This window comes from Rhea pennata, chromosome 7, assembly GCF_028389875.1.
Source record: "Rhea pennata isolate bPtePen1 chromosome 7, bPtePen1.pri, whole genome shotgun sequence".
Lineage (NCBI taxonomy): Eukaryota > Metazoa > Chordata > Aves > Rheiformes > Rheidae > Rhea > Rhea pennata.
Window position 1 is genome coordinate 15751800 of NC_084669.1, and position 22389 is coordinate 15774188.

General features: G+C 38.4%; 1 protein-coding gene across 3 annotated transcripts in view; it reads left to right on the top strand.

Annotated features, from left to right (window-relative positions):
* The window catches only part of LOC134142940 (ligand-dependent corepressor), a 55100-nt gene that overhangs the window by 12512 nt on the left and 20199 nt on the right, over positions 1–22389 (top strand). The window contains exons 1-2 of one of the 3 annotated variants that reach the window (XM_062580512.1): positions 20397–20456; positions 20881–20960. The exons of the other annotated variants lie outside the window; for them this stretch is intronic. The gene's annotated coding sequence lies outside the window, so the exon portion shown is untranslated. Of the gene's footprint in view, positions 1–20396; positions 20457–20880; positions 20961–22389 lie in introns of those variants that run through there. 3 annotated transcript variants of the gene reach the window in all.

The window sequence follows — 22389 nt, forward strand, 5'->3', positions numbered from 1 at the left end:
AGAAGCTCTTCCTAGGAATGTGATCTTTCAGTTCAAGTGACCAGACAGAAGGTTGTAAACTCACAGTCGTTTTTAACAGCATACAAAGTACTTGTCTACAGTCTTTCAATCTCCTTGGTATTGCATTCTTTTACTTAGGTGGTTCTTTCCTGTTAGTTTAGTCTAAGGGGAGGTGGAAAAGATAGAGCTGAATGTGAGCTAAAGCTCACACAGCTTTAGCCTTGGCCTTAGCCTTAAAACATCCCACGAGTCTTTCCGTTAGGAACAAGTGAAGGAAAAAGGCATCCCTCTAAAATTAGGTCTCTCAAAAATCCAGATTTAGCAAACTGACTTCACAAAGTTAGGTCAAACTTGACAAAGGATGCTTTTAGAAAAGGAGGTGATAACTTTAAGAGCTGTATAATTACTTGCCTTTTTTGAAACCACTGACAGAATAACAGTGCATCTAAAACAAAGAGTTGAAATTTTTTTTTTCCTACCCCCAAATTAAATGGGCTGAGAGTACTATACTAAATGATGTAGTTAATTTAGCTGAGAAATATTTCTGACAAATCCAGAGACAGGCAAAAGGGAAGGTCAATCAGGGCAACAAAAGAAATTCAGCAAACAAATATATCTTTAAATAGATGCTTCTAGCATTTTTTGAGGGAAGGGGGTAATAAGCATAACAAAACATACAAAAGACCTGAGGGGAAGGTAACTTCATTTGAAGGTACCAGAACTGGATTAAACTGACAGTCTTTCAGATGCCTCTTAAAGTAATTTGGGAAAAGAAACAAAATACTTCCCCCTCCCCTTAAACAAATAGATTTGACCTTTCATCTTATGAGAGATTGGGTAGTATATTCTTTTCAAGCCTTTGCTGCTTCATATTCTCACATAAAACTTGGGATGGTGTTTACAGAAGGACTGGAGGGAAAAGGCAGGTAGGTTCTGGTTTTTATTTGTAAAGCTTAGGAAGCCAAATAGAAATTACCTGAAAAAATACCTTACTGTTTTTTGTTCATGAGTTAAGGGTTAGGGCAGATTAGAGACTTGCCAAGATAGGGACTTCAAGAGTACCTTCTTTTAAGGAAAGCTACATCAGAAAATAGTATTCAAGAGTATTTAATAGAACTCTGTCTTTTGAGCAATGATTTATTCTTTTTGTCAAGGCAAAGTTAGATATTATACTCTCCGGATTTTAACTGTATTACATCAAAGTAATGTAAGAAATTCTGTAGAGTGTCAGATTTCTGAAAATGCATGTAATTCTGTGTACAAAATCAGTTTCTAATGGAAAATATTGAAAAATTGAAAAAATACTGGTTACAGTATTATCTTCCTAAACTTGACATCTAACGTATATGGAAGATGTAACAAGAAATATGCAGTAGGTTTTTCTCCTAAATAGGGGAAGGGGACCTCTTTGGATCATCTTGTCATACTAGAGCAGCTGTAGTAATATATTTCAGCATGACTCTGAACAAGCAGCAATCCATCCAGTAGATACAGGTTTGAGCAATAAATGATACCATTGTCTGGCAAATCAAGACTATGCCTCGCTTATCCTAAATAAACAATGCCACAGTTTCACTGCAAGGGAATGAAGTACATCCAAGACAGAGTCCATGGTTTTGCACAGTTGTTTTTAGTGTAAACCTGAACTGCTGCAGAGAGGAATAATCATACCACCACCTTTGTGCTAGTGTCCTCACTTATGTAGGTGATCCCTGAGCCATCTTGTTGTCTTGCCATGCAAATGCAAGATGAGTGAGCATCTAGGAGGGGAGATGAGTGGACCAACCCTTTCGGTGGAAGTGCAGATTTATGGTGAATTCAAGTGCCTGTTAAATCATAGCTTCAAACCTTGAAGACTTTATGGTCTGACATGAAGTTCCCAGTTTAGTCATTTACAGTTTACAATAATCTGTTTGAGGTATCATTGGATAAATAATTTATGAAATTTTGAGTCTCTTTGCTTTTCATAGTTAATTTACATAAACTTTAATTTTTATCCATGTGTTTTATATCCACGCACATATTTTGCTAGTGTTGCTTCTCCCTACCTGGGCGTCCCGTCCCACCCCCTTCTTAAAACACCTGAGCCAGGCTAACTTTATCCAGATGTTTGTGCTGCCTTGTGAGTGAATGTGTGCCTCAAGTTGTGGTATGTCTCTGATAAGTAGACAGAACCTTTCATCTGATTTCTTAATTTCTTGTAAAATCAAGAGAAAATTACAGAGAAACTAAAGCTCGAATGGAGACATTAAAATCATCACTGGTTGCTCTCTGCAAAAGGAGACTTCCAGAGATCAAAAAATTTGAATCTGACATTCTTCATCTCCTCTTTTAGGGGTCTCACAGAATTTACCTATTTCCAACTCCTAGAGCATAATGGTAGTCTTAATTCTTCTTTTTAGATTAGATCTGCATACTTTTGAATGCAAGTGTTAGCTTAATGGAGGGGTTTCTGTTTACCTGTCTGGGTGATCTGCATACTTGGGCTTTATGGAAATGGCAAAAATCATGCATATGATACTGTACAATTTATATCTTAAACCTAAAGGTGTAAGAGATGGGCTGGTGCTGAATCAGCCTCCTTAGAGAAAATATTCCCAAAGAATGTGAGAGACAGTAGACTACTAGCCATAGAAACCCTCTTAAGAGTAATCCCAATTCCTTGGCTCACTCTGCAGATGTTCTTTGAACCTTTCACTACACAAGACTGTGGTGAATCATTCTTGTTGCAGTTCAGTGTCTTCCCTTCTCATTGAGAAATATTTCCTGCCTAAGAGGATACCTGGGTTGTTCAGATGGTGCATGTATCAAGTGGGTCTGGATTGGATTTTTCTATGTGGTCAGCCAGTCACCTGCCTATTCACCATGACTGCTGATTTAGGATTTTGCATTTGCACAAAACTGAAAGTTGTCAGAGAGCTTCATTCCAAGCAAGAGTCAACAGAGCAAAAAATGGCTTCAGCCAAGGGCAATTGAGCACTTGTGCAGCATTCTCTGTCCTCCAGCACCTTTGACGTTTGAGCAAGGAGTATGACAGGACTGTCAGGCCAGCAAAGTGTTTGGGAGAGATGGTTACAGTAAGAACCATTCCCAGAGCACACCTATTTAACCATTCAGCAGTAGATCTCTTTGCCTTTCGTGAGAGCTTTGTGATTCATGTGGTGGCCTCTTCTGCAGGAAGGGGAAGCTGGCGTGTTCATATTCATCTCTTCTGTTCTCAGTGACATACTATAGAAAACATCCTGCAGCAGATAGTATTGTGGACTCTAGTTCCTTTCTTTTCTGAGAAGCCTTGATTTTTCCAGCATCCTTACTGTAATAGAGATCTTCCACCCATTTCACCTACACAGAATCCAAGGCAAACACATCTAACAAACTGACTAAGTGCATGCGTTGTTCTTGAACAATGTCTTAACTAGCAGCTACTCTTCTAGCTCAGCTTGAGGGATGCCTGTGAAGGATGCCTGTGAATTCTGTCCTTAGAATCTCCTTTGAAATATGCAGGACCAGCTAGTCTTTGCCAAATATCAAGCTCATCTTTGGGAGACTGATAGGAACTGCTTCTCTCTTCTTCCCATCATGCCACAAGCAGAAGCTGTAGATGTTCATGGAGTGTCTCAGTTGGAGATGCTCGAAGGATAGGTTGATTCAGAAATCACTTCACTTAGTGGCTGTCGAAAGGAGGGAAGATTTTCGGCCTCCTGTTTCTACATGATGGTGTGCATAAAAACTGAAGCACAAGCTTCTGAACTGGAGCTTGTTCTAAGATACAGCAATTTGATAGGCAGAAATATGGCTTCTGTGGTGTGTGTGTGCGTGTGTGTGTGGCTGCCCCGCTCTTGTTGATCTGTGAACTGCTCTGAGTATAAAACATGTTGTTGCCTCACTAAAGCTTCATTGCCGAGAGTAACAAATCTTGCAAGGTTAGTCTATTCTCTTAATTTGGAAGTGAAGTGGAATAACTGGTACTTTGTGCATAAAAGTCTTTCTGAAAAGCAAAGGCTTGACAATCCTTGAAGATGCATACTAGTTATTTAGACTTCCGCATTTCGACTTTTGTAGCTGAGGAAAAATCTCTTGTAGGCTTTCCAAAAGTGGAGTCAATTCTTTTCCCCTATTGCCTCCCCCTATAGTGGAATAGTGCACGTGCTCAATGTGGTGGATAAGGGGATGCCATTATTCTCATGAAAGTAACTTAAAGGCAAGACAAGGGTAAAGGGTTTTTATTCTCTTTTGTGAGTAGGTGAACTAGCTGTTTTGGTTCCTTTTCCCAGTGACCACACGAACAAATCTGAACAATGCAAGATTGAGTTGCACCTTTTTATTTTTTTAAATTGTTTCGTTTTGTTAGCTTCCTCCTGTTTCTGCACAAAGCCATGAGTAGCAGAAGTACTGGAAGAACCTGCTGCGTAGGCTTATGCTAACCATATGTTAACATTGCTTTAAAAAATTAAACCCTACCTCCTGCAGAACTTGATTTGCCATTGAGAAGAGCTTTTCGTTTGCTGGGAGTGAAGGGGAATTTTTTTCAGTCCCTGGCAAGTGTGTGAGGAGATGACTGTTGTTACTGGCTTAAGAATGGGAGCAAACTTAATTTTCCTGCTATTTGATGCCTCTGCCACTCCAGACTGTTTTCCAATGCAAATATTCAGCTGACTGTCCCCTGCTTCTGCTTCTAGGTTTCTTTCAGTTTACTCTTCCTTCCCTTACCCTCAGATTTTTTCAACATCAAGCGTTTGGAGTAATTTTTCATGACACATTTTGTTTCCAAACTAACTTTTTCTCCTTAGGTCATTTATATATTTGCCTTCACTAATGTTTGTAACATCTCCAGATATAGTATCCTCTGTGAATTTAACTAACATGCTGTTTACCCTTTCTTCCAGATCCAGTTTGTGATCCTACTTCCACATTTGGGAGTATGCAAGGGACAAACACATCTCTTTGCGTAGCTTGACTGGATATCCCAAGACTAGGATGTTAGTATATTTAAACATTTTTTTTGCATTAAAATGTTACCAGTGTCTTAATTGCGCATAGATTATCTATATTTTTTAAATGTAATCAGCTTTATTGTGATTATACATATTCAGAAGCCTGCTGGTAGAAACAGTTTCTCTACAGTTTGACTAGTGCTTATTAATGACTTTAAAAATAGGTGCAAGAGTAGGAAGAATTTCATGGTTGCTTTTTAAATGAGCCAGGCTTATATAGCACTATAGTTTTAGTACTCATTCTTGAAAATCTTGACTCCTGTCTAATAAGAACAACTGCAGATTAATCCAGGAACATATAAAATCTTCAGATTGTGTTCAAGATATTTATGAAATACCGCTTCAGACTTCTCAATGCATGAGCATAAGCCTTGGAGAGATTTTGAATACTTGAAATAGTGGAATGTTCTATTGAAATAACCACATCAAATAACCTCAGTGTGTAGTATTTTAACAGGTTGGTTGTATGTGTTTGGTGGGTTTTTTTAAATTATTTTTTAAACACTTTGCGTTGCAGGTTAGATAGTTCTGGTACTTGCCAGGAAGAATAAGACCTTATGCTGAACTTCTTTTGAAAATTTGATAATGCAGCCTTCTTTTAAATGTGTTTTTTGTTTAGCTATTGCAAAACAAGATATTGCGTGTTTCCTGTTATGTAAGCAATTGCCTAGCAGTAATTAGCAGTTCAAAGCTGATGAAGTTAATCTAATGTACTATTTTTGAAGCATGTATTTTTGACTTGATCACCTCTTGGAGCCTCTCAAGTATTCAAATACTACTATATTTGAGTGAATTATTCATTGAAACACTACTGTAAGCAACTATTTTAATTACTGGAGTGAATTTGATGCTGGAAGCTAATGTGTTGAGCACAGCCATTGATTTTGCAAGTTCCTCTCAGGCACTAGTGTTCTAGTATGTGTCCACATTTGTCCCCCTTTAGATGAAAAGATCCTTCTAATCATGTGGTTTGAATTCTGTTTGTTTTAAAGCTGTTACCAGTCCTATTAGCTAACATTTTAAAGTAATTGACCAGTGTTCCTGCTTGGGTTTTCACTTCTGCTGTCCAACTGTGTATGTGGGTGGTAATTTGAGGTAAGATTGCAGTTCTTTGGCTTAACTACATTGACAGACATTGACAGAAGAACTTGCGCTAGGAAGGTGCAGTGTTTAGCAACCCTTGTTCTGCTATCCTGTGACACTTTTAGTGGCTTAATTCCTTTGGATACTCCTTGTGGTGTTACTCTTATGATTTTATAGAAAAGCAGGTTTGTGAGTAGTCACAAGCTTTTCAAAAGGATTTGAAACTCATTGAGTCCTATTGATTATTTTAATTTTATAAATCTGCCTAAGCAGAATATATCTTGAAGTTTAATATTTCCTGAGGCTGTGAATGTGTTTCTGGTATCAAGGAACACTTAAATAATTGGCTATGTCTGAAATGCCTTTACATCCTCTGAAAGTTATAAAATTGATGCAAGTGGAGAGTAAGGTACTTGCCTGAAATTCTGTTATTTAGGCTTCTTGTATACACCATCTTCTGCAGTCATTGTTCATTCTTTATGCCATACTTTATTCATTACATGTGCACCATATTCTCTTTCTTCTAGAGAAGTTTATGTATGAAAAGTTCCGTAGGAAAAAAATGATGACAAACACTTGGATAGTTTAAGGGGGAGATAATTGCAAAATGTTGTAGACATGTTGTAGTTAGTGCTGCTTCAGACTTTTTATTCTGATTATGATTTAGGATCAGATGATCAGCATGTAGCGTGTGGAAGCACAATTTGTATTGCATTCCTTCATTATTTATATTGTTGTACTGCCAGAAATTCCTAGCCACAGACTAGGAAATCCCATTTATGGAATACTTTCCTGAAAGGACAGTTCAGAAGTTACAAGAAGAGCTGCATTGGCTATAAGTGGACAGTGACCCTGACCTTAAAAGCTGAAGTTTTTCCAGCAAAGCAGCACTCAAAAGTTTGAAGTCTTTATTCTTTCAAACAGAGGTTGTTACAGGATATAGAGGTGGTTGCAGGTATTTGAGTCTCCATTGAATTCAGTATCACAATGTGGTGTGGAATGCTAAGCATAAAAAGCTTTGTGTGTAGATTACCTGGAAAATTCAGACTTCAAACAAAGGATTTTGTCACTCGGTAGGCAGAGCCTTAGACTGAGTATTCTCCTAGTGTTTCTTTGTTTTCTTAACACCGAAGATGGTCTAAGTATTACTAAGACCTCTTTGTTGAGATATCAACTCTAACACTAGAACAAGGCTGGCTCTTTTAGAAGGCTGATGTTTGTCTTTGCAGAAACCCATAATTTGATTGTCTGTTACAGAGTGTTCTGAGGGTCTGCTGCAATGAATGGCATTGAGAAATTTAATGTAGATAAAATGTGGAACTGGTGTATTCTCAAGTTCAGCTTGCACGCTGTTTCCAAGGAAAGAACTCCAACTAGACTGAAACAAAAGTTCTGAGGGGGGAGTTAGCATGGCCTCGCTTGGAGTACAGTGGATTAAAGGCTGGACTTTGTGAAAGGCCAGTAGTGAGCTGTTCTTCAGGAATTCTAGAAGGTCTGGAGTAAACACAGTTGAGAAGGCCGAGCAGTGATTAAAAAGCGGCACAGAACTCTTCAGGAAGACTTAAAGATGATAGCGGGAGCTAAAATTACCGTGCGCACAGTTCAGTTAAGTGCAACTTGAACTGTTAAATATTGGGCGTGATTTTGATATCCTGTGTGGTTGTCATAAATGATACAATCCCTATCCTATTATTTTTGCATCCACCAAATCCTGAGGTTTTTGTTCTGAATATGGTCTCCAGCTGTGATCCAGTACTAGGCCTTTCCCTTTTGCAGATCTGAGACAGACGTTTGAACAATGAGGTTAAACGGAGGTTTTGCTCTCAGCAGTGTTGCTGTCTTAAGTTGTCCCTGGTCCTGGCACTTGTTCCTGCTGACATAACTGGATTAAGACAGGAATTTCATTCAATCTAGAAGAGATGCAGAAAATATGTATGTATTTTAATTCTCTTTAGTTCAGTGAATGCACTTGTACAGTTGTTTGTACTGCGAGTGAAAATGGAAGTGTGTGACTAGAAATGACTAGTTTTTAAGCAGTCTTTCCTCCGTTCCATATTGCTGTCAAGGAAGAAAAAGACAAGCTCGCTGTGACTGTAGTCATATGCAAAATAGTCTAGAGAAAGTGGATGGCTTTCCTGTGAGGTGTATCTATAGGCATATTTTATGAAATTGGTGTATATCTGAAGCTAAAAGGTTAGTAAAGTTCAAAGAACTGTTATATGAAATGATGGGAAACATTACATGGGATTGGAAATGAGACAGATTTATCAGTCATTTGCTCTTTGGGAAAAGTGCTTCTGAAAAAGAGTGCTGCCGGTCTAAACTGAGTAATGCTCCATCACATCTGGCAATTGCAGTTCTCACAAGCTACTGACACAGTACCAAATTGCTTTACTGCTATAATCTTCAGTTATAAAGTTCTTAGCAGCTGTGCCAGCATGCTTCCCTGCATCCAAAGGGAATATTGGGGCTTGTAACTTCTAAGGTCCAAATGAAGCACAGGTAAGAATATTTCTGCTGACATTTACTCTTGCTGGTACAAAGGTAACAACAGTAATACAACTGTATCTTCAGTGCTCTCTGCAAGAGTTATCATGTGCTTTTGTTACTGTTGTCAGGCCAGCTACCCTAAAGCGAGTGGGACTGGTTAGCTTAACTGTGCTCCTTTTGCACTGTGTTTTCACTTAGCCTTGTGGATTCACAAGTGCGTCACTTAAAAGTGTATCTCTGAATGTGACTTAACTGATTACAATTAGTCATTATACTCTGCTTTGTAGTTAATATGAATTTTATGCTAATGTCTTTAAGCCCTAAGATACTTCTCTTTGCATGCTGGTGATCTTCCTTTCTGCCCTTTGCTGCCCTTTAAGTTATCCTTTTATTTCTGTGTATTTGCCTGCAATGCCCAATGGATTTGGCCTAGATCGTCCTTTCTGCCTTTCTGTAACTGAACAGTGCATCTAGTGAGGATACACTCCTAGAGTTTCTAGGAAGCTGCCTTAAAATATCAAATTTGTATTCACTGTAGTAAAGATTGAGCTTTGTTTCCAAGAGGCAGATTCTGCAGTGCTATGTGTCTCCCCTTTATCACATTGCTTTCTTCAGTATCTCTGCTCCTTCAATACAGAGGTCGAGGGATAGTAACTCCCTCTGGGATCTCCTAGAACCTCGAGGAAAATAGCAACTGGCTGTATGCGCTTTTTTCATGCGTTTTCCGTACTGTCTTCCTTTATGTCAATGACTCTTGTTCTGTCCCCTCACAGCTGCCACACACTGTTTTACTTTATCTGTTGCAAGGTTTCCTGCCATTCTCCCTCTTGAAGAAGCAGCTATTTTTGTTGGAAAGTTGGGGAAAAAATGGGCAATGTACACTCCCCTGCCCTGTCTAAAAGCTAATTCTCTAATCAGTAGTGGCCAAAGCAGCCCCATCAATAAGGGGGAGAGGGGAACAAAGATTAGAAAAAGATATTTTCCCTTCAAGAGCTTGAACTCAGCTGTCATAGCTAATTTAGGTTCTGAAGTTCCTTCATCACATTTGTACTTGCAAATTGAAATAGGAAGAGTAGCTAGCCACCTTTGTCAGATGGAAGGCTCCAGAACAGCTCACAAGAGGCTGACAAGATTTCGGAGAACCCTGCTAAAACTAGCTTGTTCAGACAGAACACGGTTTTGTAGTGTTAATATAGGTGGCTCATGTAAAACAGCTATGGCTTACTTGACTGGAGACCTCTGTCTTTCCAGGTGGGTACTTGTGCCATAGGAGCACAAGTATGTTTTTGTCCACTGTAAAAATTAAACCTGTATATGTAGTGAATACCTTTAAGCTTCACCGTATCACCTTATTTTGAACGACCGCACCAAACTCGGATGACGGTTCTTCTATAGTGCTCTAACTTGGGGATGGGAACAGCTTTCCTGGAGGTGGCTATAATGACTTCTGTGTTGTTTGTGCTTTCTTTCCCTCCTGGAAGTTTCTGCTGTTGTAGGGACAGCTCAGCTGGCTGCTCCTGAGCCTGCTACCTGAACTAACAGTTTATAGTGTGGTATATTGGAGTGGACAAAAATCCATATTTTAAATCAATCTAGGATAAAATTTATTCGCTAGCCTTGTAGTGAAATAATTCACTTGACCTACTGAAATGGAGCATCTTTGTGTATCGTAAGATTTTTCAGGATGCTGTTAGCTAGCTAGTCACAAGGCACACTCCTCATTGGGACAGCCAGGTAGTGGCTTACCACAGAGTTTTCTTTAATGTCAGAGAGTCAATCACAAATAACGGAGTGAAAAGGCATTGACTAAAGTCAGTGATGAATGATGGTCTGTAACTGAGCTTCCTGGTAGCAAAGGAGGTGAAACCAAGATGAACTCTGAAGTGTGTGCTAGATCATGACTACAACTTAGCAGGTGCTTTTTCTGCTTGCAGTCTGTGTTTAAGGATTCAGCAGTTTGTGCCTACCATTCTGGGGCTGTTTTTAGCTGAATTGTTTTAGGTGGTCTGGTTCACTAGGTGCCTGTGTGTTGCAGAGAATGATGTGGGGAAGGGTGGAGCTTCTAGGGTTAAGGAGCAGGACCTGAACCCATTTAAATAGGATCGCTACAGAATTTGAAATATAGCCAATAGCTCAGTTAGTTTAAACCACACCTGTTATGCACTTTTGTACAATACCAATATGCACCTTTAAGGCTGGTGTGGAAAGCACTGGTATCTTAAGTTTCCATATATGCAACTTCTTGGAGGAAAGAGGAGTTCTATGTTTTAAAATGATTAGAGCCTCTGCTATACCTCTCTGCGGCAACTTGTTTCTGCCAGCTCACCTGACTCTGCCTGATCTGGTACAAGCACTATTGTGGCTATGAAATAAACTGGAGCAGTGAATTGACCCTACTGGAAATATAATGTCCTCTTCCACGGGAGGTGTTTTCCAGACAGATCGATTCTATCTACTGCAAGACTGTTCTAATGCTTGTGCTGGGGTAACATAAGATACAGGGATAAATACTAGTAGTTAATGAATGTCATCTTAACTTTGCTTGGCAGTGTAGCATTAACAAGCTGTGTCTAAAGAAGAAAAGTTTTGATTTTTTTTTTAATGTAATAAGCAATGCAGCACTACTGTATATGGAAAAAGTTGTTTAAAGTATGAGAAATGTTTGGGTCTCCAGATACAAATTTTTGTTCTGTAATGTTTTGTACTTACAGCATTCTTGTTCTTGAGCTGACTGGCTCTTAATCTTTTCAGAGACTGTCTACCTCTGGCTAGTATTATTTTTTCTCGGTGAAAGATGTACCTGATAGCCTGCTAGAACTTCAGACTTTTAAAGGCACCATTTTTGGACTGAGATACTTTAAAAAAAGGCAAATATCACTTTTTTTTTCTGTTAAAACACATTTTTCTCATCTAGATTGAATTCTACAATTAAGGAAGCGTCTCTTTGTTTCTGAAAGAGAGAGAGAGGGAGGGAGAGAGAGAGAGAGAGAGAGAGTAAAAGGCTGTTACTGAAATTCTTCTGTTGTCATTCATTGCCATTTTGTGATATCTGGGTTTTCTGGTTCACTTTCTAAAGTAATAAGATGCAAGTACTTATGTGAGAAGATTCCAAGATCAGGTCCTGCATTGGTGGTGACTGGCTGTGGAGAAAACCAGCTAGTCGTACAATAAACTTCTTGATCTCAAGTTAAAATGTAAAGCAAAACCCCACCAACCCTGATTTGAACAGCCAGCCAGCCAGATTAAAGGGATGCAGAATATACAAGCCAGAAGATCTTCTGTCCTTCCCACCCCCGCAAATCCACATGAAGATTAAAGCTCGGTCTGCCAATTGCTACATCTTGATGATGATGAGATAACCATTGCGAAGAGTCCTTAAATTTTCTTGAATTCTCCTGCTGAGACTTCTCCTAGAGGATAAGGAAGTTGAATGTCTTCATATGATTCTCTTCTTAATACCAGATCACAAAAAATTTCTCTTGGGTCAGGGAGGGGGAAAATGGTCAATATAATAACTCTTGTTGCCAGAGTATAATAAGGCAGAAGTCATAAATTGTCACTTTCTGGTTTTGGTGTGAGTTTTTCTTTTTCCTTCGTTTTCCTCTTCCTATGGCAGGGAATGGTACTGCTATAGAATGGAGAGATGATTCTGCCAGTTAGTGCTAACTTAGGATTTCTTTCACTGGCAAACTGCTTGATGACTTGTTTTCTTTGTCTTACTTTCCTCCTGCAGAAGAGATGAGAACTCCCTGTTGCAGCAGATGCTGGGAGCGTAAATGCATTAGGCTCTGAGAGGCTTTGATAGTGAAAGCCATGTTAATACCTGATGTACCTAAATTCCAGAGAACGTTGCTACGTCTGCCCATTTAGAAACTTGTTTTTAGGGGTAATGGCAAGGCTCTCTTCTGTTGTGGAGGCGAATACATTGCAGCACCATTACTGTTAGGGTACGTAGCTGTCTTTCCACTGTACTTAGCTCATTAACTTTTAAGTGCCTTGCTGTGAGTATGATATTCCATCAGAGAAAATGTGCTTAGACTTAATCCTCAGAGGAAGAGGAATTGCATTTGGCTGAAAGGATGCTTGAACAGAAAAGGGAGGATGGCCTGCTACAGTTCCATGTTTAATAAAGTTACAGTCCAGTGGTGGAATTCAATGAACTAATTTGAGGGGGGCGAAAGAGGTCTTGCAGTATGGATAGCTAAAAGCACTCACTATCAACAGTAGCTATCTACTGCTGTAATAGTTTTTTGTGCCTTTTTGGATTTCTCATTTTACCAATGTAGTATGTGACTGTAGCAGTGAAACGGCTGTTTGGCAGCCAGTGTGCCTTGCTGGCCTCTTGACTGCTTCCAGTGAACTCTCTCTGCTGGAGATGCTGCTCCATAGTGAATAAAGCATTACTGCAGGGCTCAAGGATTCCTTTTCTCCTCAGCTCTAATGGCCCGTCAAGGAATGATTTCACTTTTCTGTCCTGTGTTCCTGCGGTATTTAGCAACAAGCAGTATAGAAGAACTAGGTATTGCCATACAGGACTTGGCTACCCCTGTTCTTGTTGTTGAAGCATTGTTTTAAGTAGTTGCTGTCTTAACATCTTTAGGCAGGTCACTTCTTCTGTATGCATGTGTTTATACTGCTCTTACAGAACCTAGTGTCAATTTTCAAGGTATATATGAGAAAGACCTTGTGCTTACTCAAGCTTCTGTTGTCTTTGGAACAGGGGTATCTACAATTAGTCCCTGAGCAGTTCAGTTTCATTAACATAAAGAAAAATATATAGGCTTGAACTTCAAAAAATTACTGGAGATGTGCTGCATTTTCCTTCTTTATTCTCCACAACATAAAGCAATTATAATTATAAAACAATGATAATATAAAACAATTATAATTATATGCATGTACTGAGACTTAATGTGTATTAATAACTGTCCTGTGATAATTTTTTTCCCTCTTTTTAATTCTCCCTTGTTGCTTGGTCTTGCCTTTCTATTAAGTTGCCTGTGTCAAAAGCGTTCAAGTTTAATAGATTTTGTCCTAAAAGGAACAGAATTCCCGTGTTGCATATAGTCTGCAGGATTTTTCTGAATTAATTTCTGCTTCAAATCCCATAGTGGAGGATAAATATATCCAATCTTGACCAAAGAATCTAGGCATGAGAAATCCAATAAAAGCCTGGTGTGATGATGGTGGTGGTTGCTTCCTACTAGTTAATGAGACTCCTAATATTATGAATGTAAATGGTGGAGAGAGTACAAGTGGAATAGATCCTAAAGTGGCCAGCCCACATAACTTGCCCTAAACAGCCTCTCCAGAATACTGGGCTAGGTGAAGCATTGGTCTAATCCAGCAGTACATTTCTTATGTTTTCTGTTGCCTATTTGTAAAATAAAGGATATCTTATGTCTGATTGAATTTGACTAGCTTCCAATTTTAGCCACTGAATCTTGTTATATATTTGAGAAGCTGATTTTCCTGTTTCTGGTTTTGTTTTTTGTGGTTTTCTTGTTCGCCCCCCACATTTCTCAGCAGTAGTGTTGGATTGCATCTGCTTTGGTAAGCAGCCTTAGTGACCCAGCCTTTTTGTTGTTTTTTATTCTTCCTGTCTTTGTATCTTCTGCAAACTTAGTGACTGCTTTCTTCCAAGTCACTAACTGCAAAGTGTTAAATGGCGTGAACCAATGCTTGATGGACCCCACTAGCAATGTTCTTGATAGTGGCTCCCCATTGATCCAAATGTTTCAATAGCTATGATTTTTTTTGATTTTTTTTTTTTTTGCTAGTTATAGTCAAAATATGTGGTACCAGGCCAGAAATGCTCCATAAGACTAAAAGTATTTTATCAAACCTACAAGTTTGATGAACAACAGTAGTAGTCTCATAAAAGTCAAATTAAATAAGGCAGTTTTTGTAAGCCTGTGTTAATTGACACTGGTTTTGCTCTTAATTCCTCAGTAGTCAAGCTCTCTATGGGCTGTTCCATTATTTCTGAAAATCAATATCAAGTGACAACCTCAGTAATTATCTGTTTAATGTTTTGACATTTCAAAGGTATAGGTTTTTTTACCAGTCCCTTTGAACTTTCTCATTATTCTAAGGCTTTCTGTAATTGAACACTGCTTCAAATATTTTTTGATTAACTCCCAGAAAACTAGCATTTTAAGACAGTCAAATGTTAAATAACACCTACTTGTTTAGTTTTGTTGAATGATGGTATGTCATTCAATTTGATGTTTGTTAATATACTACCATATTATTCTAGGATTATTTTTTTACCTAACGTGCATATGTGCCACCATCTTGGTTTAAAATTTACTCACCCTAGATCTCCATCTGTCTCTTTGCTCAGACTTTTGTAACACTTGTGAATTTTGATTTCTGTTCTTTGGTGTGGATCCCCCTGCATAGCACTTCCAACTTGTTATTTTGTCTCTTACTGGACCTTAGTCACCTTGTTTTTATTAACAAGTCAGAATTTTTATATCCTTGATGTTGTTTCGAGGGTATATAGTAAAAAGTTCTTAAATAATAATTGTCTACATCTTCGTAGAAATTTATTAACTATCTTATTTGGCTCAATTATTTTCAGCTTTCTCAAATTGGACTTCTGAAGTGCAAAATGTATATGTTTTAGATTGATGTTTACTATAAATAAATGGTGGAGGAGTTGGCTGTTGTCTTATTTTCTAGTGGGCTATTGTCTATAATATTTAGTATACTTAACTAGTGTCCTGGCTAGCACTTACTTATTCTATCTTGATCTGTGAATATCAATTCATAAACTAGAGCTCAAATTGACAGTTGTAGGGCTGAACAATGATACATTTGTGTGTTTATTTTTATTTCCTCCTTTGGGGTTCTTGCTATGTTGTTTTATGTTTTTGATGCCTTTAACAATTGATATAGTAGTAAAAACAGGCTATAGAGTTTCTTTACTACACTCAAAATCATTTGGCTTCTTGTAAGCGACATGTACTTTACTACTTTGACTAGATATGTGGTTGAAATTTAATTGCGTGATGAGTATTTAAGAGTATGCTTGAGCTGTACTATTGGGGCTGGAGGGAGGAATTCTTTTTTTCCCTCCCAAAACCATAGTAGTGGCAGTTCAAAAATGCATCCACATTTCCTTCCGAAGAACTTGCATGACTGGTTTTGAAGAGGAGAATGTCTCTGGTGTATCCATGTTGTTAGAGATCAGCCAGTATATTCCTTTCTTGGTTGCCTAATTGCAAGTAGCACTGACATTAAAAGCAAAGCTGAGACTCTAGTTCTCATTTTGAGACAAAACAGCTGTAAATCTCTATGCTTTTGTTTTACTAACTTGTCAGAAAAAAATAAATTAGTAAGTAGATTCCACAAATGGAAATAGTACAACAGAATGGACTTCAAAACCTGCAGAGTATTCAGGTGACGTAGTGTTTGGGCTTATGGGAATGCCCTCTTGCAGCATAGGAGTGTCAAAGCAAAGGCAAAACGTCAGCTTTCTCTTTGCATGTGGTGACAAAGGAAAAGAAGGAGTAGACATACAGAACTTCACCTCTATCTTTGATGTAGCTTTAAAGTGAGTAGTAATGTGCCACAGAGTCTCTTTTGTGTGCCTTTATTAAAGGACTGGCTGGCTTACGCTGCTGGATTCCTCTGTAGGAGGAATCCTATGCCTGCTTTCTTCAGTAAGTTTCACTTCCCAAGTCTGTGCCTGAATGAGGGAAGCTCTGCTTTGATAGCCTTTCACAGAACATCGTTCATCTCTGATTAGGCCTTTGCCCTCAGATTTTTCTTGGACAAAGTCTCTTTCCAAAAGAGAACCTGAACAGAGATGAGGCTTTACCTGGAGCTGTCTTTTCAGTGCAAAACTGCTGTACTCATCTCAAGTGAGCCTAGCTTGATTGTTTATTTATTTCCGCCCCCCCCCCCATCTCACCCCCCAAGGAAGCAGGTAATGTTTGATCCCTTCTGCTTCTCTGCCTTCTCCCCAACTTAACTTCTGAATTTGCTGGTCAGGTTCAGCTAAATTTGACAAAGCACGAGGAACTGACTGTCGTAAAACTTGCCTCCAGTTTCATCAGCTGTAATGGGTAAGTATTGATTAGCACCCCAAATTTAATGCTCCCTCTGAGGAAGAACTTCAGGCTGAGCTTAATTTACCTTTTTTTTTTTTTTTTGCTGTCTGAGCAGTCAGGGCACACTCCTGTATGTGCACCCCCCCCCCCCACACACACACACACCCATGTATACACAAGTCATAACTTGGAATGAGCCGTGATAGCATTTCGTCTTTCCATAATGGTCATTACAGGAGACAAAGGTACAGTGTGGTGTGAAACTGGATATTTTGTGTGCGTGGGGTGAAGTTGTAAGTGACCCGAGAGACTGGGCTGGCATAAGTGGAGGAGTGGAGAAACAGAACAAAAATCGGTAGGAAGTCAGGCTTTATTCCACTACTCGTGGGACAGCTTCCTCGCAACAGTTATTTCAAGGAGCCTGATAACTACTTAATCATTACAAGTACTCTTAGTTTTAAGGCAAAAGAAATGCAAGGATCTAATGGGATCTTTTGCAAAGCTTGAGATTGTTGAACTGTTTTTCTCTTGAACACTGATCAGTTTAAACTTTAATTAGATTTTGTTGCTTACGATATAAATATTTGGTTGCAGAAGGGAGGATGAAAATGCCAGAAATGAGTAGAACAAAACCATTTAGGTGCAGAGGGAAAACTGGTGAAATTTGACCATATTGAAAACTGAACAGTTGACTCATTTTGTTTGGGTTTCTGTGATTGTTACTTTTAGCATAAAATGGCACACCTATACTCTGACTTTTGTCATTTAGAGAACGATACTTCCTAAGCACTATTTTATTTTCAGAGCTAATAATTATATAATAATATAAATAGTTATGTGCAACAATCTGAATATAAAAATGTGTTTCAGCTTTGCTTCAGTATTAAGGGTTTTCTTTGTTCTTTTTGGTTAGGAGTTTTATTGTTTTATGCTTTGTTTAATTCTTCACTTGCTGGAGAGCCTTTTGAGAAACAGGAGATGGATTTTAATTCTATAAAATAAAACATTCGCAATGCTGAAGACATCTTTTGTGTGTTAGTGTAAGAAATAAAATAAGTTTTTCATTTTGTGGAACAGTAGTAGCACTAAACAGTTTTCAAAAGTATGGCTACTGTAATAGCAAGGAATATCTCTAAAAGAAACCGCTAAAATACTGGGAGCTTCTCCCATTTTCCTCTTTTCCAATTGTGTTGTTTCTACAACTGGTCCACTGGCCCTGCTCTTCAGCTGCTGTGAAGTATCAAATGCTGAGATAGATGATGGAGATATAAAAACAAGAAATTTAGCAGGGGCAGCCATGTTAGTTTCTGTTCCATTTAAAATACTGGAAAATATCATCTGCCAAATGGAAAAGGACAATTGGTAGGAAAAGAAATATTCTTCTCAAGTTCCTAAGAGCAATGACAATGGAGAGAAGAAAAACAAAAAAGCAGGCGGTTCCTTTTAGAAGACTGTTTTCAATATGTTACATATGATTAACTGTATACAGTTGCTCTTTTGGAGTCCTTAATGACTGAATATTACATGGCAAGGCTTATACTGACATTACTGCATTGCATTTTGGGGGGGAAGGGGGCTTCATGGCAGTTTTGCCAGTCTTTAGTATAATTTTTGAATACATTCATACTTCCCTTATTTGCCTTTTTTAATGTCAAGCATTGCACATAAAATGTTCTGCTGTTGCTATGCAACTGCTAAATCCAATATTTAATATTAATAAAAACTGAGTGGCATTAGCATCACTGAGAACAGTGGGCTAGCAAACTATGATTGTACAATATCCAAGCTCAAAACTTGGCAGGGATTTCATTGTGCGATTGCATGCACGGCAAACTGTGGGGCATGAGTCATTGGCAGTTACTATTTTGAGCATGGTGAGTTTAAGTAAGATTTTTGAGTTCTTTTGCCTAATAAAAAGAGAAAGAGGTTGGCTAGCTGTTTTAATTCAAATTTTGTTTTAGTTATGAATTTTGAGAGGTCACTGCCCATAAAAGTGTCAGCATTATAAACCTATGGGTCAATACCCTGATTCTCCTATTTTTCTTCTAGGTCAGGTTGATCGGCCCTTTCCCACTGTTCCTGCCACTTCCTGAAGCCTGAATTGGCTTTTTTTGGAGGCAGTGCTACTTCTCTGCCTGACAAGGTGCTGTTCAGTAGGATGTTTTTCCACTTTCTCCTTTCACAAATTGTTTTCTGATCTCTCCCCTCTTTCTTTTCACTCTTGATTGTTATTCCAGTATAACTCTTGCATGTTTTTAGTTTGTTCCCCACTTGGTGCTTTTTACAATTAGACTTTTAGTGTTGATCTTTGCTAGATGTTATATCAAGGATTGTGTTATGCCCTGGCAATGCTTTTGGCTGTCTAAGTAGTGCTACAGGCTGAAAATTCAATAGGATCCAGCATCTGTTATCTGATGATGTTAGTGCACTGGAACTCTTGCTGACACCCAGTGGGGGATAATGCTACCTGTCCTTTCCTTTTGAAGATGAAACTGCTGTCTAAATGATAACTGTGATATTAGATTTGTATACAGTCAGTTATTTTAGAATTACTGCTGTTTTGTAACGTAATGATTGATTTCCCTCACAGTATATGATTACTTTAGTTTTAGACTTGTCTCTTTAAAAGGCTTTTTCAGGTAGTTTATATGTCCCTGATTCACCCATACAAGTTTCTCCAAGTTTAAAGCCATGTTTTCATGTCTTACCAAAAAAAAAAAAAAATCTGTTATTTCTTCTGCCTCTCAAAGATTCAGGCAAGTAGGAGAATTTGGCTTACCCAGCTATATGCAAACTGTTACAAAATGTACAAAGCAAAAGTATGGGGTGGGGTAGAGGGAGAAATACGTACACAGAGGGAGTGAGAAAAATCTTGTTTTATAGCCATATTAGGGAATACATTTTTATGAGCAGGTGGAATTTATCTGTCCCCTTTAAAGTAGTCTCTGCACTTTTCATATTCACTCTGTTAACTTGTCTTCTCACAGTACTGGGTAGTTAATGGCTCTGTAGATTTTACTTCCAGCAGGGGTTTAGTGTAATATTGATTTAACATTTCCAAATAATGGCAGTAATTTGGAGAAAGGTTTTTCCTCTTTTGGAATAATCTAAAATTGGTTAGATTTATTTTAAGTGAGGCATAAATCATGGCACTGAAGTCAATCAAACAGTCTATACTAGATGCAGCTCTATGGCATGAGCAGTATCGTGATTGGTGTTTGGTTCCTTAAGGGAGTGGCAGAGCTGAATCTTTCTGTATTATTTTCTCTTTGAAAATGTGTTATTTTTCAGGAAAAAATGATTCTAAATTTTCCTGAAATTCAGAAAATTAACTGAGTGCCAATCAGAGATGGAGACATTTTTTTCTTTTAGATTGTTGTTATTTAATTGGGAAAGCATACATTATTTCAATTTGGAGACTTAAGCAAGAGAATCTTTCATATAGAAATTACCTGGCATTGAGAAGCATATTGTAGAACCTATAACTTCCTATTTTTCTTTTCAAAATGGTTTATTTCAATGTTGTAACATGCCTTTGTTTTTACCTTGCTATTTACAGAAGTACAGAAGTCAGTGGATTCTAGATTCTGCTATTGTTTGTCAGTAGTTCAGTCATCGCAAATGACCCATACATCTTGTAATAATAAGAGAAAACACATTGAGCTGTGTTCTTGGAACAGATAAATATAGAACTGCTATTGTGAATATTCTTGTAGTGACGTGCTTGATCTAGAAAGCTAACAATTCTTTTATTTGCTTTTAGGGTTTGAAAGTATTCTAGAAGGCCTGTTTGGACCTGGATTATTAAAAGATCTCAGTTTGTTTAAAGGTATTCAATCTCTATGTTTGTATCTTGTTCTGCATTTCTAATGACAGAAGCAGCCCCAGCTCTGCCTCTAGAAAATGTGTGTTACCGTGGTGATTTGTGCTTTCCCCCCTCCCTCCCCCAGGCAGTGCTCACAGTTAGTTTCATATTGGCTAAAATTACTAATGAGTGTGCATTCATCTTTATGTAGCTGGGAGTGTATTTGGCAGTGCTCGAAAAAAAGAAAAAGAGGATTTGTTGTGCATAGATGAAATGTATACAGTTTGGTAATCTGGGGATTTAGAAATATGGCCGAAATGAAGCTTGCATCTTCAGAGTGCAGGCAAGAATGTTGTGAAACAGGTATTTAATTTGGCATTTCTCTTTTGGCTCCAGTTATGTTGCGGTTTATGTATATGAAGTAATCTGCTATTCCTCTGATTTACAGACTGTGAGCCTGAAGGTGTTTCTGATTGGTCTTTTGATGAAAATTGTCTTTTCTGCTGCCTCAGAAGAGAAAAAGTGAAGGTAACAATGCAGATGTGTGAAGCTAGCAGTTGTAGGGGAGGGACAAGGCGGGGGGGGAAGTTTGCTGCTCCTAGTTAACATACAAAATCTGCAACCTCCTACCCCTTTCCCCTCCTTTGGGAAAAGGTTTTTTTGGATAAAATTCTTCCCTCCCCTCTTCTGTGCAACTTTCCAGGGTGGTATGTGATGTGGATTTTTCTGTGCAGTGGCTTTTTTTTTTTTTTTTTTTTTTTAAGCTCCTTAAAAGAGAGATCTTGTCGAGATCATGTAACTCTCCTCAGGGAAGGGCAAACTGCAGCTTATGTACCTTTACTACAATCAGAGACTGACCTTCTCTTTACTATGGAAATGTGGTCTGTTTGAACAACCTAGAGTCTTGTTCTATATCTTAGAATCTCTCATCTCTGTGGACCATATCTTTTTATTAAAAGGCTTGCATGTGTTTATGTGTGTATATATGTATGTATACATACACACACATATATATATGGCAGGGTTTTTACTGTACTTGTTTGTAACCAGGTCACAGCCTAAATTTGGACAAGTCAGCTTTGCCGATGTATACGCTTGCAGTCTGTGCTTTCATAACCAGATTATAGCCGTACGTGAAACAACGGCTAACATGCCACACGTGATTGTTGCTCATTCAATGTGTTGAAATAATGATTGCTCTATAGCATAGGAGGGGAGGCTCATCTGTCTTGGTGAAACTTCATTTGTTGGAACTCCTAGCAACTGCTTTTTCCTGCGCAATGTGATATGACATGCGGACTGGATCTCTGTACTCTTCCAGAGGAAACAAAAACATCCTTTCAGCCGCAACAGTTAACATATATGGCAACATGGCTCTTTTTTGTGAAGGAAGTCCCTTGCTGTTGACACTGATACTTGCCATGTTGCCAGTTTATTCTTGGTTTTTGTATTAGCCTTTTTATGAAGGCATTGGGGGGGGGGGAACGTATTTAGAACTGATTTAAGGCACAAGCCTGTCTTTGAGACTGACAGCAGGTAAGCTCTGTGTATGCTTGTGCTGTTAGTTCTATCTTGTTTGGCTTATGTCATCTCGAAAAGGACAAAATTCAACGTGTAGTGCAGTTCTAGCTAAGCCACTGAATTTATCATAGAAATGAATTTTGCTGCATGGTCAGGGACTGGTCATAGGCTGGGAGGTAAGAACCTCTAAAAAGGCTGCTTGCATTTCAGTTGTCCTCATAAGCCCACAGTAACTAAAGCTTCTGAAAAATCTGTTTTTTAGGTGAAGATGAAAACCTAGGACTAGAATGTCCACTGTGCAGTGCGCAGATTAGCTATTGTCCGCTTGGTCTTTTTAAGCTTCTACACAGCCTTTAGTCAAAAGCTTAGATATCACTGTTTATATTTTGAATGTACTGTTCTGGTTTTACTCATAATTTTGAGCTATGAGTTACTA